Genomic DNA, 12,313 nt, shown 5'->3' with positions numbered 1-12,313 from the left:
AGACTTTCTTTATTAGTCATTGACTTTTTAAAAATGAATAGAAAGACATTTTAAAGAGTTTTTTTTTTTTTAAATTGCATTCATTCCCAAAAAGCAAGAGTTTAACATTTCCAGAGTTAGAAAATTTTTATTATGTGAACGGAGTTAACCTGCTATAATACTGCAATCTGGATCAAGTTTAAGATACCAATGTAATCCTCATTGGTATCTTAAGTAACAAATTCCATAAAATCTTATAAACCTGTTCTTGAAATATCCATTTTCCATAAAGAAAAATGAATTATTTACAAGTGTAAAACAGTACTTAGTACTTGCTGATTTTTCAAAACAGGAATAGAAAGAATGGCAAAGCTTATTTATATATGGTTGCTTCCTTTTACTATTTGAGAAACTCATCACTGAAATTCTAACAAGTATTATATTTAAGCTTAGTCTGCCCTCTCAACCACTCTACTCAATTTAAAATTACAACTGCAACAGGTATCAACTTTTACCCCAGTTTTATTTAAATACTGGTGTCCCTAGTATAATTCAGAAAAAAACAGACAAATATCTTTCCACTTATATTACACAAAGCCAGGTCAGGATGAGCAATCAATCAATCAATCAATCAGTCAACCAACTATTGGAGGTATCTCTTATGTCAGAGGCACATGTAAACTAAAATGCTTCTGTTTCTCATGGTTCAGTATCATTTGTCTTGATTTCTGCTATCAGTCAGGGAAAACTAGGAAATATACACCCTCTGAACAGCTTTTCCCACTTAAGAAGTCAACGAACATTTTACAGTGACATTTACTAAGGCTCTTGGGGCAACTCCAACAGTGCTCCTGGCACTTACACTTGCTGGTTCTTCTGCTGAGCTAACTCCTTTACCCAATTCAGTCCTCTGCACTATGTTTACCTCCCCAAGGCCTTCCCTTAGCCACCTTCAATGAAATGTTATCCCCAATCACTCGTTGGCCCCTGATTTATTTTCTTCATTGCATATCTTACTCCATGACATAGATATTTGTTTGATGGTCGCCTCCTCCCACTAGAAAGTCAGCTCTACAAGGGCAAAGATTTTGTTTTGTAGATGCTGTCTCTTTAGAGCCTTAAGCGTCGCTTCACAAAGAACAGGAAGAGCTCAATGAGTGCTGGTTGAATGAATGAACTAAATAAATCCTTGCTAGTTTTAAAATTCTGGGAAGAGAGCCTTTTGAAAATACAGTACCACTATTATTGCTCCTATGACTACTATCATCATGAACATCATCATCATCATCATCATCGTTGTCAGGCTCTTTAGCACTTTTCAGCAGGATATGGAGATAGGGGTGATTTATAGCCTCTGTCCACCAGCAGAGAGACCCACACTTTTCCAGGAAAAGCCAGAGGGCAACACATGCATGTTACTGTGGGGGCACTGAGGGTTCTTTGAGTAACAACAGCACATGCTTTGGCTGATGCTGCATTTCTGTTCCTCTATTTAATATATTTTCCCTGGTGACAAAACAAGCTACAGGTATAAATATCAATAATTGATAGAATAAGGATATGGTGACCACATTGATATTTCTTGTTGCCTTAACTAAAATACAGTACATTAATCATATTTTCAGACAAAATGTATTCTTGGTTAATTCATAATTCATTATTATCACCCTTCTAGGATTTACGATTCCAGTGGGAAGACATTTTAGAGATCATGAAGATGAACACTCACTCTACAATTGAGTTGCCAGGAGGTCTAGACAGGCTCCACCACTCACCAAAGTTTATGCAGGGAGTTCATTTGGCAGAGAAGGAAATCGATGACCACTCCAACCCAGCACTCTTTTCCTTTCCCCCCTTTATACCAACAGCAAAAGTTGTTCGTCAATGGATGAGTCATAAAGTCATATAAACATATTGTATGATATTGCGAATATTAAAAAAAAATCCATGACTCAAAATATCTGCACAGAATAAAAAGTATTCTTTTGCATAAATGATTACTACTTGTTGGAAATAAGAACTCTAGCTTCGGCAGTATATAGGAATATCCATGGTCCCTACACGACAACTATATGACCACAGAGATAAACAAAAGCAATAGAATATTAACAAGTAAAGGACGGTGACAGGATGTACTTGGAAGGGGAAGTTAAGGCTTCTTGAAGGAGTGTGTGAAAGAAGTAAGGAAGTGACAGTAGGATTACTACCAGAATGTAAACATAGGTGTATCAATATATCATATATAAATGTAATGCCTAACTCTAACTATTTAACATAGACTGAACAGGATTTACTATGAAGCTGATGAAGCTCAGGCTTTGGGACCCCTCACTTGTATGAGCATCTTCCAGGGCCATGCTCTACAACACTTGCAGGTGGCTGAGACTGCTGCTTCCATTTTGACTCCCTCTGCATAAGGCTCCCCTTAAGGTGAGGTGGCACTGGCGTGGTTGTGACCACTTTCGGGATCTGTCTAAGGGGAAGCTGAGTTGGAGGTACATTTATTTTGGGTTTGGTGTAATATGGTTATGCGGTTAGCAGGTCACTTCTATTCTTTAGTGTAGTCATTCTCAGCGTAGGAATGGCTTTCTAGAACACTCCTACCACCCACTGTGCTGACTCACCAGCATCATGACTCAGCACAATGATGATAAACTGTTTAATGAGTGATGTCATTTCAAGGAGTACTTAAGATTACCCACTGCACAAGAAAAGTCAAAATGCCTTGTAATCTTATGGCTCAGATATGAAAGAAATGAGTAGGAGATTTTTCCTAATTTATGAATGATCCTAAAATTTATATGACATTATCAATAGGAATTTTGAAGGTAAACTATAAATAATTAAAAACAAATTCTGATACACCAAGCTGGAGGCAGATTGAAGTATCTTTGTATTATCTATAGAAAACAGAAGAGGCAGCCTAAGAGTATATAGCCAAAAAATGTAAGGAAAAAAGTATCATAGGGCATTTCAGGCAGTTAATAAAATAAAAATATTATGTTATAGTTCTGGATTTTGTGATGTTTGCGGTATCGGCAGCTTCTAAAAAAACAATATTGGGGGGAATTTCTTTTCTCATTCTAAATAAATTTTCATATTTGTACCTAGTTTTGAATGTGTAATTACATTTTTTTTTTTTTTTTTTTTTGCTTAAAAAGAGCCTCACCTCTCATCCATATTATATAAGCTTCAGGCTCCAAAAAATCTACTCCCCTCCCCCTTATAGAGAATGCACTCCATGTGTGTTTCTGCATTTCATGAATGTCTTAAATCATAGGTCCTATAGGACATGATTCCAGATTATAGAGTTCTTTTCCCACTGCCTAACATGGAGCAATTCAGTGATTAATGAATTTTAATAGTGCAACATTAGAGAATGAGAATTTATGATTTTTGAAATGATTTTTCTTCTCTAATACTCAAGCCAGGCTTGGCTCAATTAAAATATTCTTAAAAGGCAAAGGCTATTCAGTGGAGAAAGGAAAGTCTTCAATACATGGTGTGGAAAAACAAGATATTCACCACACAAAAAGGTATCTAGACACAGAATTTACACATTTCATGAAAATTAACTCGAAATGGATCATAGATCTAAATGTAAAATGCAAAACTATATATATATTCTAGAAGATAACATAGGAGAAAAGCTAGGTGACCTTGGGTTTGGCCATGACTTTTTAGATACAACGCTGAAAGGATGATCCAATAGAAAATATTGATAAGTTGTACTTCATTGAAATTTAAGACTTCTGCTCTGTGAATGTCCAGTAACGGAATAAAAAGATAAACCACAGATTGGGAGACACTATTTGCAAAACACAAATCTGGCAAAGGACATATATCCAAAATACACAAAGAACCCAACAATAAGAAAACAACCCTGTTACAAAATGGGCAAAAGATTTGAACAGACATCTCACCAAAGAAGACATATAGATTTCAAATAAGCATATGAAAAGATGTTCAACATCATATGTATGTCATCAGGGAATTTCAAATTCAAACAACAATGAGATAACACTATACACCTATTAGGATGGCTAAAATACCAAGCACTGGCAACATTAAATGCTGAGGGTGATGTGGAGCGACAGCACTCTCACTCATTGCTGGTGGGGAAGCAGAACGGTACAGCCACTTTGGGAAATGGTCTGGCAGCTTCTTAAAAAGCTAAACATTGTCTTACCATATAATCCAACAATTGTGCACCTAGGTATTTTACCTAAATCAGATGGAAACTGATGTCCATGCAAAAACCTGCACATGAATATTTATAGCAGCTTATTCATAATTACCAAAAACTGGAAGCAACCAAGATGCTCTTCAATAAGCAAATGGATATACAAACTGATACATCCATACAATGGAGTACTATTTAGAAATAATAATAAATGAGCTATCAGGCTATGAGGAATCTTATATGCTTATTGCTAAATAAAGAAACCAGTCTGAAAAAGCTATGTATTATATGATTCCAACAACATGACATTCTGGAAAAGGCAAAACTATAGGGTCAATAAAAAGATCAGTGGTTGCTATGATTTTAGGGGAGGGATGAAAAGGCAGAGGACAGGCATTATTAGTGAAGTGAAACTATTCTGCATGATACTTTCATGGTGGATACATGACATTATGCATTTGTCAAAACCTATAGAAGCACACAGCACAGAGTGAACCCTAGTATAAACTATGGACTTTAGTGATAATGTATCAATATTTTAACAATTGTACCATACTAAAGCAAGATGTTAATAAAAGGGGAAACTGTGTACAGGGGTAGAGGGTTGGGGGTTGGGAAGAGAATACATGGGAACTCTGTACTTTCTTTGCAATTTTTTGATAAACCTAACACTGCTCTAAAAATAGTCTATTATTTTAAATATATATTCTCATAAGGAAATGAATCACATTACAATTGAATTAGGATTAATGAAATGATTTTTTTTAAATTTTATTTCCGCATTTTATTATGAAACTTTTCTAACACACAGAGAAGTTGACAGTTTTACAGTGAACACCTGTATATCCACCGTCTAGGCTGTACCACTAATAATCTGCCATGCCTGCTTTTTAAGATACATCATCTGCATTAGTTAGGGTAATGAAACAATTTCTAAGTAATCATTTATACAAGAAACATACCATTCATTTTTGTACTATATTGAAGATATACTTGAATGAAACCTACATTGACCCTCATGAACCTCAGGGGTTCAACAAAAGCCAATGACACCTGTAACTCCGGGCCTCACTGACTGGAGTGTTGTTAGCAGTGCTGGCCAGGAGAACCCTGAAGAGCTGTTAGACATTATAATGTCAAGAATACACAAGCACATGAACAAGAAGCAATTATGTGCTAATCAAATGAAGTCTGCATTAAGCACATTGAAAACCTCCTCACTGTGCAGTGGCCTATTAACTACAATATACATGTATGGAGGGGAATGCGAATACCTCCTAGAGAGAGGAAGTCTCCAAAATTCACAACTAAATGTCTTTCTTTCCTTTCATTCCTTATGGGTGGCTGCCATAAAAATTAAAACTTAAAGAATAGCTTTATTTGGTATGAAATCAAGATCACTTAAAAACAGTAATATTAGTACTTCCTTCTATTAAGAATTCAAGAGTTACTCTCTACCTTGGGTAATAGTCATACAGCTCCATAATCCCTTGGGGTCAGACGAGTTCCAGGATTTAGTCAATGAGTGGATATTAGAAAGATAACATGGTGCATATAGCATATATTATGCAACATCACCAACAAGGTCGGGGGCAATATTTTATAACCAAACACATTAATATTTCTGTAGTGAAATGCATGAAAATTCACATTAGTAAAAATAAAGATTATTAATAGCTTTAAATTATTTCAAGTTAGACTTGCTGCCAAAAGAACTCGAGTCACGTCAGGCTTTGCCATCATGTAATTTTTTTTTTTTAAAGAAGGCTTTTGGTTTTCCCAAATTATTTGTAATATGGAATTACAGATCAAGGATTGTAAGCCTGTATTTCCAACGGCCACTGCTATTTCTCTTCGTTTTTATAATAAAAGGATAAATCAATTGGTTTTTAGTCTCCCGAGGCCTGGGTAGTTTTCGTTTTATTTGGTTATGTCCTCCACCACCAGACCCAGGAGTTTTCAAAGTAAATCAGAGCCCAAACAATAGAAGGAACTACTGTCCTCTTGGGGATCTGTAGTGGTTGCTGGAAGCAACCTCTTTTCCCAAACGTCGGCCTTCAAAACAAGCTGCCTTTTCAAATGTAGCACAGAGCCGCAGAAAGGAGGAGAGAACCGATTTCACAGAATTTATAGACAGGGAAAAGCACTGCCAGAAATCATGCCTCTGGATAGCCTAGTGGGGCCTATAAATACTGAAGGCTCGGGAGCCCTGGACAGAGCCCTGCTGAGGATTCTTGTAGCACAAGCTGCCCCTACCATTACTCACCGCTCAGACTTCAGAGCCAAGCAGGGCCCTCAGAGCAGCAGTAAACAACAGTGCTTGGCATGGAAAGGTCATAAAGTTAGGAAATGGATGCAATCTGGCTACCTAGAATGCTCTGCTATGACTGGCACAAATCTTAGCAGGAGGATCCTTTCATGTTTTCAAGGTAAATAAATGAAGGACAGGACCATTAACTTGAGGTTGCAGTGAATGGGAAGAGAAAAAGAGAGATAAATGAGGAACTTTCAGAGCTTTTACTTCCACGCTGTCACTCCCAGGGGATATTACACAATACTCTAGGTTAGAGCGCTCAACAAAGAGACTCCCCTCATTCTACATTCAATAGTGAAAATTTCTGAGCAACATGAAGACATTTGGTATAATAAGCAGTTCTAGCAATTATCTATACATGTTTTTTGCTAAGAGTGATTTCTGAGGACAGAGGTGAAAATACTCTTGGTGCACCCCAAAGCATCAAGAAACACAGTAAGATCATTTGTTACTATGCAATTCTTCTTCTTAAAAAAAAAAAAAAAAAAAAAAAGTCTGTCCCAGGTAAGTCATGGGCCACTGTTATGATCAATATTTTGATAGTCCTACAAACTTCTGTTTGAATATTACATTAGAGGCAGCTGTGCATGTTTATTCTCCAGTAACGATGCAGAGCAAAGATTATATGACACTTGGAGTTTATTTCCTTCTTTACTGAGTCTGCCAGAAAAATCCTATGAGTATTAGCTCTACTGGCCCATGGCGTCAGAAGAAACTACTGTTAAGTAGAGCAACATCTGGATAATATGGCAAGTCTAGAAGTACCAACTTCTGAACAGTACCTAAAATATGTATTTCAGTTTTAAGCAAACAGTGCTGTAATTTACAGGATAACTGGTTTAATAGGTTTCTTAGTTTTTGTATTTGTTTTATTCCTCTTCCAGTACAAAAAACTACACTTTATAAGATTTTATGAATCTGTGCATATTATTTTGCAATGAAGTATATCTATATAAATTAATTCCATTAGTTTGTAAATTTTGTAAAATAAAAATGTAATCATGTTTGTTCTCTAGTAGTGAGCTAGCTTCTTGTTTGCTATTCTTCAAAGCAATTTGTTTTTATTACTCTCAGTACCTTCCTGTATATCAATTATCCACAGAGGACTTTGGAATGCAGAGTTCAAGGCAAAGGGAAAAATAAATCCACCTGGGAAGATGCAAATTTGGCCCCAAGTTAGCTATTTTACCAATTCTCAGACCACAGGTGAAATAAATTCATGAAGAATGGCTTAGCAGGGAATGCTGTTCTCGGCTGACACTAGTTTCCCCTCGCAGCCACCAGGCACACCGTTACCTGTTGTCGCCATGTCTGACCATGCTTACACATCCTCCTGGGCATGGCTGCTCCAGCTTTCATACAAAACAGGCTCCGACTCGCCTTTCCTGTCTACACAGCGAGACAGCAGCTCACGCCTTGCTGAGGTTCAAGGGGCTGTAGCCAAAGGGCAACAGCTGATTCACGGGTAAGAAGCAGGGGAGGGGAAAAATGGTCACTTCATTGGATAATGTTTTGTGGCAGCCCAGGCAGGAAGCATCCTGGGGCTTCTCAATCCCAAATGACAGGTATGGGAATTGTGACTGAAAGGAGCCCACGGATATTTCTTTAATTAAGAACTGCTCCATTCTGTACAAGAGGAAATCCTCAAATTACTCTTGGATCTGTCAAGAACAAATGAATTCAATTTTGGTAAAATACGAAGAACAAAGTTGAGATAAATCATTCTTTTATGAACGGAAATTGTTGGTTTAGAGGAATGAAACATCCCAAATCTTTGGTCAGCCCAAATTATCAATTGAACAATTATTTGAATGTGGAAATCTAGACTTTCTGTCTGTATCTCTGCTGCCCACCAAAAAATACCCTGAGCGGTAATTTAGCCTACTTTTAACTGAAGAAACCTAATACAAGGACAGCATTATGAGAAGGACCATTACAAAGAAACAAAATTTCCATTTCAAGCATTTATCAAAATTGATATTAAGGACTTAAAGAGGTCAAATAAAGTATAACAATAAACATTCTCAAAATATTCTGTATGTACACCAAAAAGCATACTTGAAAGACCTCTTTCACAAAATATAGAAAAAGAGCCACATTTAAAAAAAAATCCTTCACTTTCTGTTTTGTATTTATTTATTTTTAAAATGAGACTAGTAATTATTTCTGTTTTGACCGACTTTATTTGTAAGCAGGCTAAACGACTTTGCAAAGCTTTCTTTCTAGAGAAATATGACTGTATATGATTTATTGTAGTTAATTTTTTGCCCCTTAATCACTTCCCTGGCTGAAATTTCCGAATCTCATTAGGTGACTTCTTTAGTTTATGACAGATGGACAGTGACAACAGGATATAAAATGAACAGCTGTCCTCCTCCCCTTTTGCACCCTTCTGCCTTCCAGTCCTATTCCCATTCCCTCACTTCCAAAATATTTGTTAACTTCATTTTCACTGCCACTTCCTCATAAAGAAGAGAGAGAATGATTCTTTTCCAATTTATGGAATATCATCCAACCATCTTCCCACACTTTGGCAAGTTTCCTGCCAAGCCCACAGTGTAGCTCTTTCACCAGCACTGATGTCAGGGAAACACAAGGAAGAGAAATGCAAATGTGTCAGGCTTTGCCAGATTCCCTGCTGGGCAGTTCTCCTTTCCCCAGAGCCAGGCCATATAACCTATGCCCGAGTGCTCATCCCTGGTCCATTTTCTATAAGGATGAATCCACACCTTGGGCAGCAGGTGTTAAGCATCTCCTGTTCCTTGGTCCCCAGCAATCTGGAGACTGGCATCCTCACTTTTGTTGCTGTTTTGACTCTGACCTTGGGCCCCTGCCTTGTTCTCCTGCAGGGTGCCATCCCTCTACCCTTCACTGTGACCCTGGCCTTCTGGGGCTGGTACCTTGCCCACTCTTGTCAGTTTACCTCCCAAATGATGAAGTCCTGCCTCTGTGGCTTTGGCTTTCCTGGACTGACAGGTGCGCTCTCACTCTTCTTTGAGTTCCAGGGCTCTATAGTCTGCACTCTTTGATTAACAATCAGTGTTTACTGCTTTACTAGTTTCTTCTCACACATGGAGTTTTTTCACCTATTTGATAAACTCCTTGAAGGCTGTGCAGTATCTTCTCCCCTCCGTGGATGTAGACACATCAAATTGTATTTAATACACTTGCTAAAGATCTTCACTCCGACAGAAGTCTTTGATCAAGAGTCTTTGATTACTTGGTAAGAAAAAGGAAATTGCTGACATAGATAAAATTCTAATTCTGCCCTTGGATTTCATTCTACAAGTTCCTTTAAGCTCCCTTGTCTCAGCAATCAAGAATGGGCATAGTACTGAACAGAGTCTGGAACAGAAGCAAACCCCTTTTCTAATCTGTGAATTTAATTCAATTTTATTAACATTTATTTTGTTCTAGTTGTGAGCAAAATTCCATCCTCCATACAAGGAGGGAAACTTCTTTATTCCTTTCCCCTCAAGAAATATCTCAACGATAAAGGGTGAAAGTGGATGTACAGAAATGGTCAGTGTATAAATCAAAGCAAAGTAAAGTGGTTGTCACAAAATAAGTACAGAGAAAGTGGGGGTTCAGAGAGAGATCAGGACGGGGTAATGAGTTTTCATAGAGGAGCGGTGCTTGAGATAGACCATTAGATAAATATCAGTGTTCAATCTGTTCTGATCTTAAAGTCCACTGCGGTAGCCCTTTACTAGAACAGCCCTCAAAAAATATTAGCAGAAATAGAATTTTTGATATTTATATTTTAAGTCTCTTCAAGGCAAGTGAGAACAAATTGAATATTTCAAAAGAGAAACAGCATGCTATCTACTTTCAAACTGTGTATTTTAATTCATATAAAGATAACATTTCATTTAATCATTTCTAAGTATTCAAAAACACTTATAATTAATCTCAATAATCTTTGCCAGAATTTAGGCTTGATAGAATTTCACAGTATTTCATAATATTTACTTTTTATTTCTTAAAATAGGACTTAACTTGGGTCAAGGTGGATTTGAAATTTATATATAAAATTCATATAAATTGGTCTTTTTAAATATACATTCCCTGAAAAGGAATAGGTTTAATCTAGGATAAAGAGGAAAAATAACCAGGATTATAATTTGTTCTACACCTTTATTTATTAAACTTAGATGACAGAGACGTGTTCTATATTATAAATCTTTTATTCTTTTTTTCTTTGTGTTAATGTAGATCTTTGAAGATCTGAAAATCCAGTCTTGAATCTTACTTTAATATATCCTATATACAAAAAATTTCATGCTCAAATAAAACATTTATATAAACTTATAAAAGCATATGTTTTAAAGTAATTTACCATTAGAATGTTCTAAACTTCTGTGTTTGATTTCTATTTCTTTTGAGCTCAAGCCATCAGAGAATTTGTTAGTCTCTTACTTACAGATTTTCATGTTTTCAGGAAAGATTTTCACACTTCCATAATAAATTCCCTCCAAGGTCTTACTCCTTACCAAGGAGAGAGACTCTTTGGGGGGAAAAAAATGAGAATCTAATTCAGAAATGTATTTCAGTAAGTTCAGAAAGGAAATGAGCAATAATTCATACCAAGGCAAGGTAGACTAAACATTTCTCCTCCCCATGAATTACCTGTTTGAAACAGTTGAGCGTTTCTCTACGGAATCAAGTTCTGAGTAATTAAGATGTTTAGGAATTAGGTTCAAGGGAAAAACCAACTGCCTCTTATGCTGAAAGAAATATAGTATCTTTTGGAATCACAAGTGGCATTTTATTCAATATATCTATTTAAGAAAAAAATAATGCCAGATCTTTTTTCTTTTACAAAGCAATCTTCCAACTCAATAATAAGGGTACCTTTAACTTTCATAATTTTACTGTTTTTATTACTTTAAAAAACACTCATTCAAAACGAGTAGTTCCTATTTGCTCAGAGACTCTGTAGCATGTATAGTACATAAGAAAATAATTCAGGCCTATGAACGTTTTCATATCTTAATTTGTAAATATAAAGCATTTATGATTTAATGACTTTTCTCTTTATTGAGATGACAAAAACAAAAAAGCAGCTAAACATACACAAACAAGCATACAACACCCCCAATTTTTAGGATATCCATAGGTAAAACCAAATTTCCCTTTAAGGTACTAATTCTACAAATTATGATTAAATAATACATAGATTTTAGCTTATTTACAGTTCAATAATTGCATACTAATAAATATATGGGTATATATTTTTGTCTAAAACCAAATTTCCCTTTAAGGTACTAATTCTACAAATTATGATTAAATAATACATAGATTTTAGCTTATTTACAGTTCAATAATTGCATACTAATAAATATATGGGTATATATTTTTGTCTACTTGCTTTACTGCAAATATAGTTTATTGGCGATTCACTATTTCCTCCTTGGTCATCTTATCCATTGACTACGATCCTCAGGTTCACCTACCCTTATCCTTTTTGGCATGAAATTTCTGCATCACAGCTATTTAGCATTTGGCTACATAATATTATTGTAATGGATATTTGTCACTCAGGTAAGAAATATTTATGAGCATCTATCTATTGCGTGTCCCCGTGCTAGGGATTACAGATACCACGATGGACAAGACAGATGCACCTTCCAAGCCAATCTATTTGTTCTGTGGCATACATGTTTTTAAAATGCTTTACCTTAAATCCTTGTTTGCCTAATGAATCCTATTAATCTGAAGAAAGAGCTGGGCTAAGTTGAACAAGTATATTACTTGGTAAATTCTTGTTAAGTCAAGGCAGATGTATCAAGGAAGGAACATGTCCACCCCTAAAACAACTGCTCAAATAATCTCTT

At 36.0% G+C, this 12,313-nt stretch overlaps 1 protein-coding gene across 1 annotated transcript in view; it reads right to left on the bottom strand.

The window, feature by feature from the left end:
- The window catches only part of RELN (reelin), a 520,858-nt gene that overhangs the window by 216,952 nt on the left and 291,593 nt on the right, over nucleotides 1-12,313 (bottom strand).

The sequence above is a fragment of the Choloepus didactylus genome, chromosome 5 (assembly GCF_015220235.1).
Source record: "Choloepus didactylus isolate mChoDid1 chromosome 5, mChoDid1.pri, whole genome shotgun sequence".
Lineage (NCBI taxonomy): Eukaryota > Metazoa > Chordata > Mammalia > Pilosa > Megalonychidae > Choloepus > Choloepus didactylus.
Note: the sequence above shows the minus strand (reverse complement) of the source record. Positions and strands in the feature narration are given on the sequence as shown.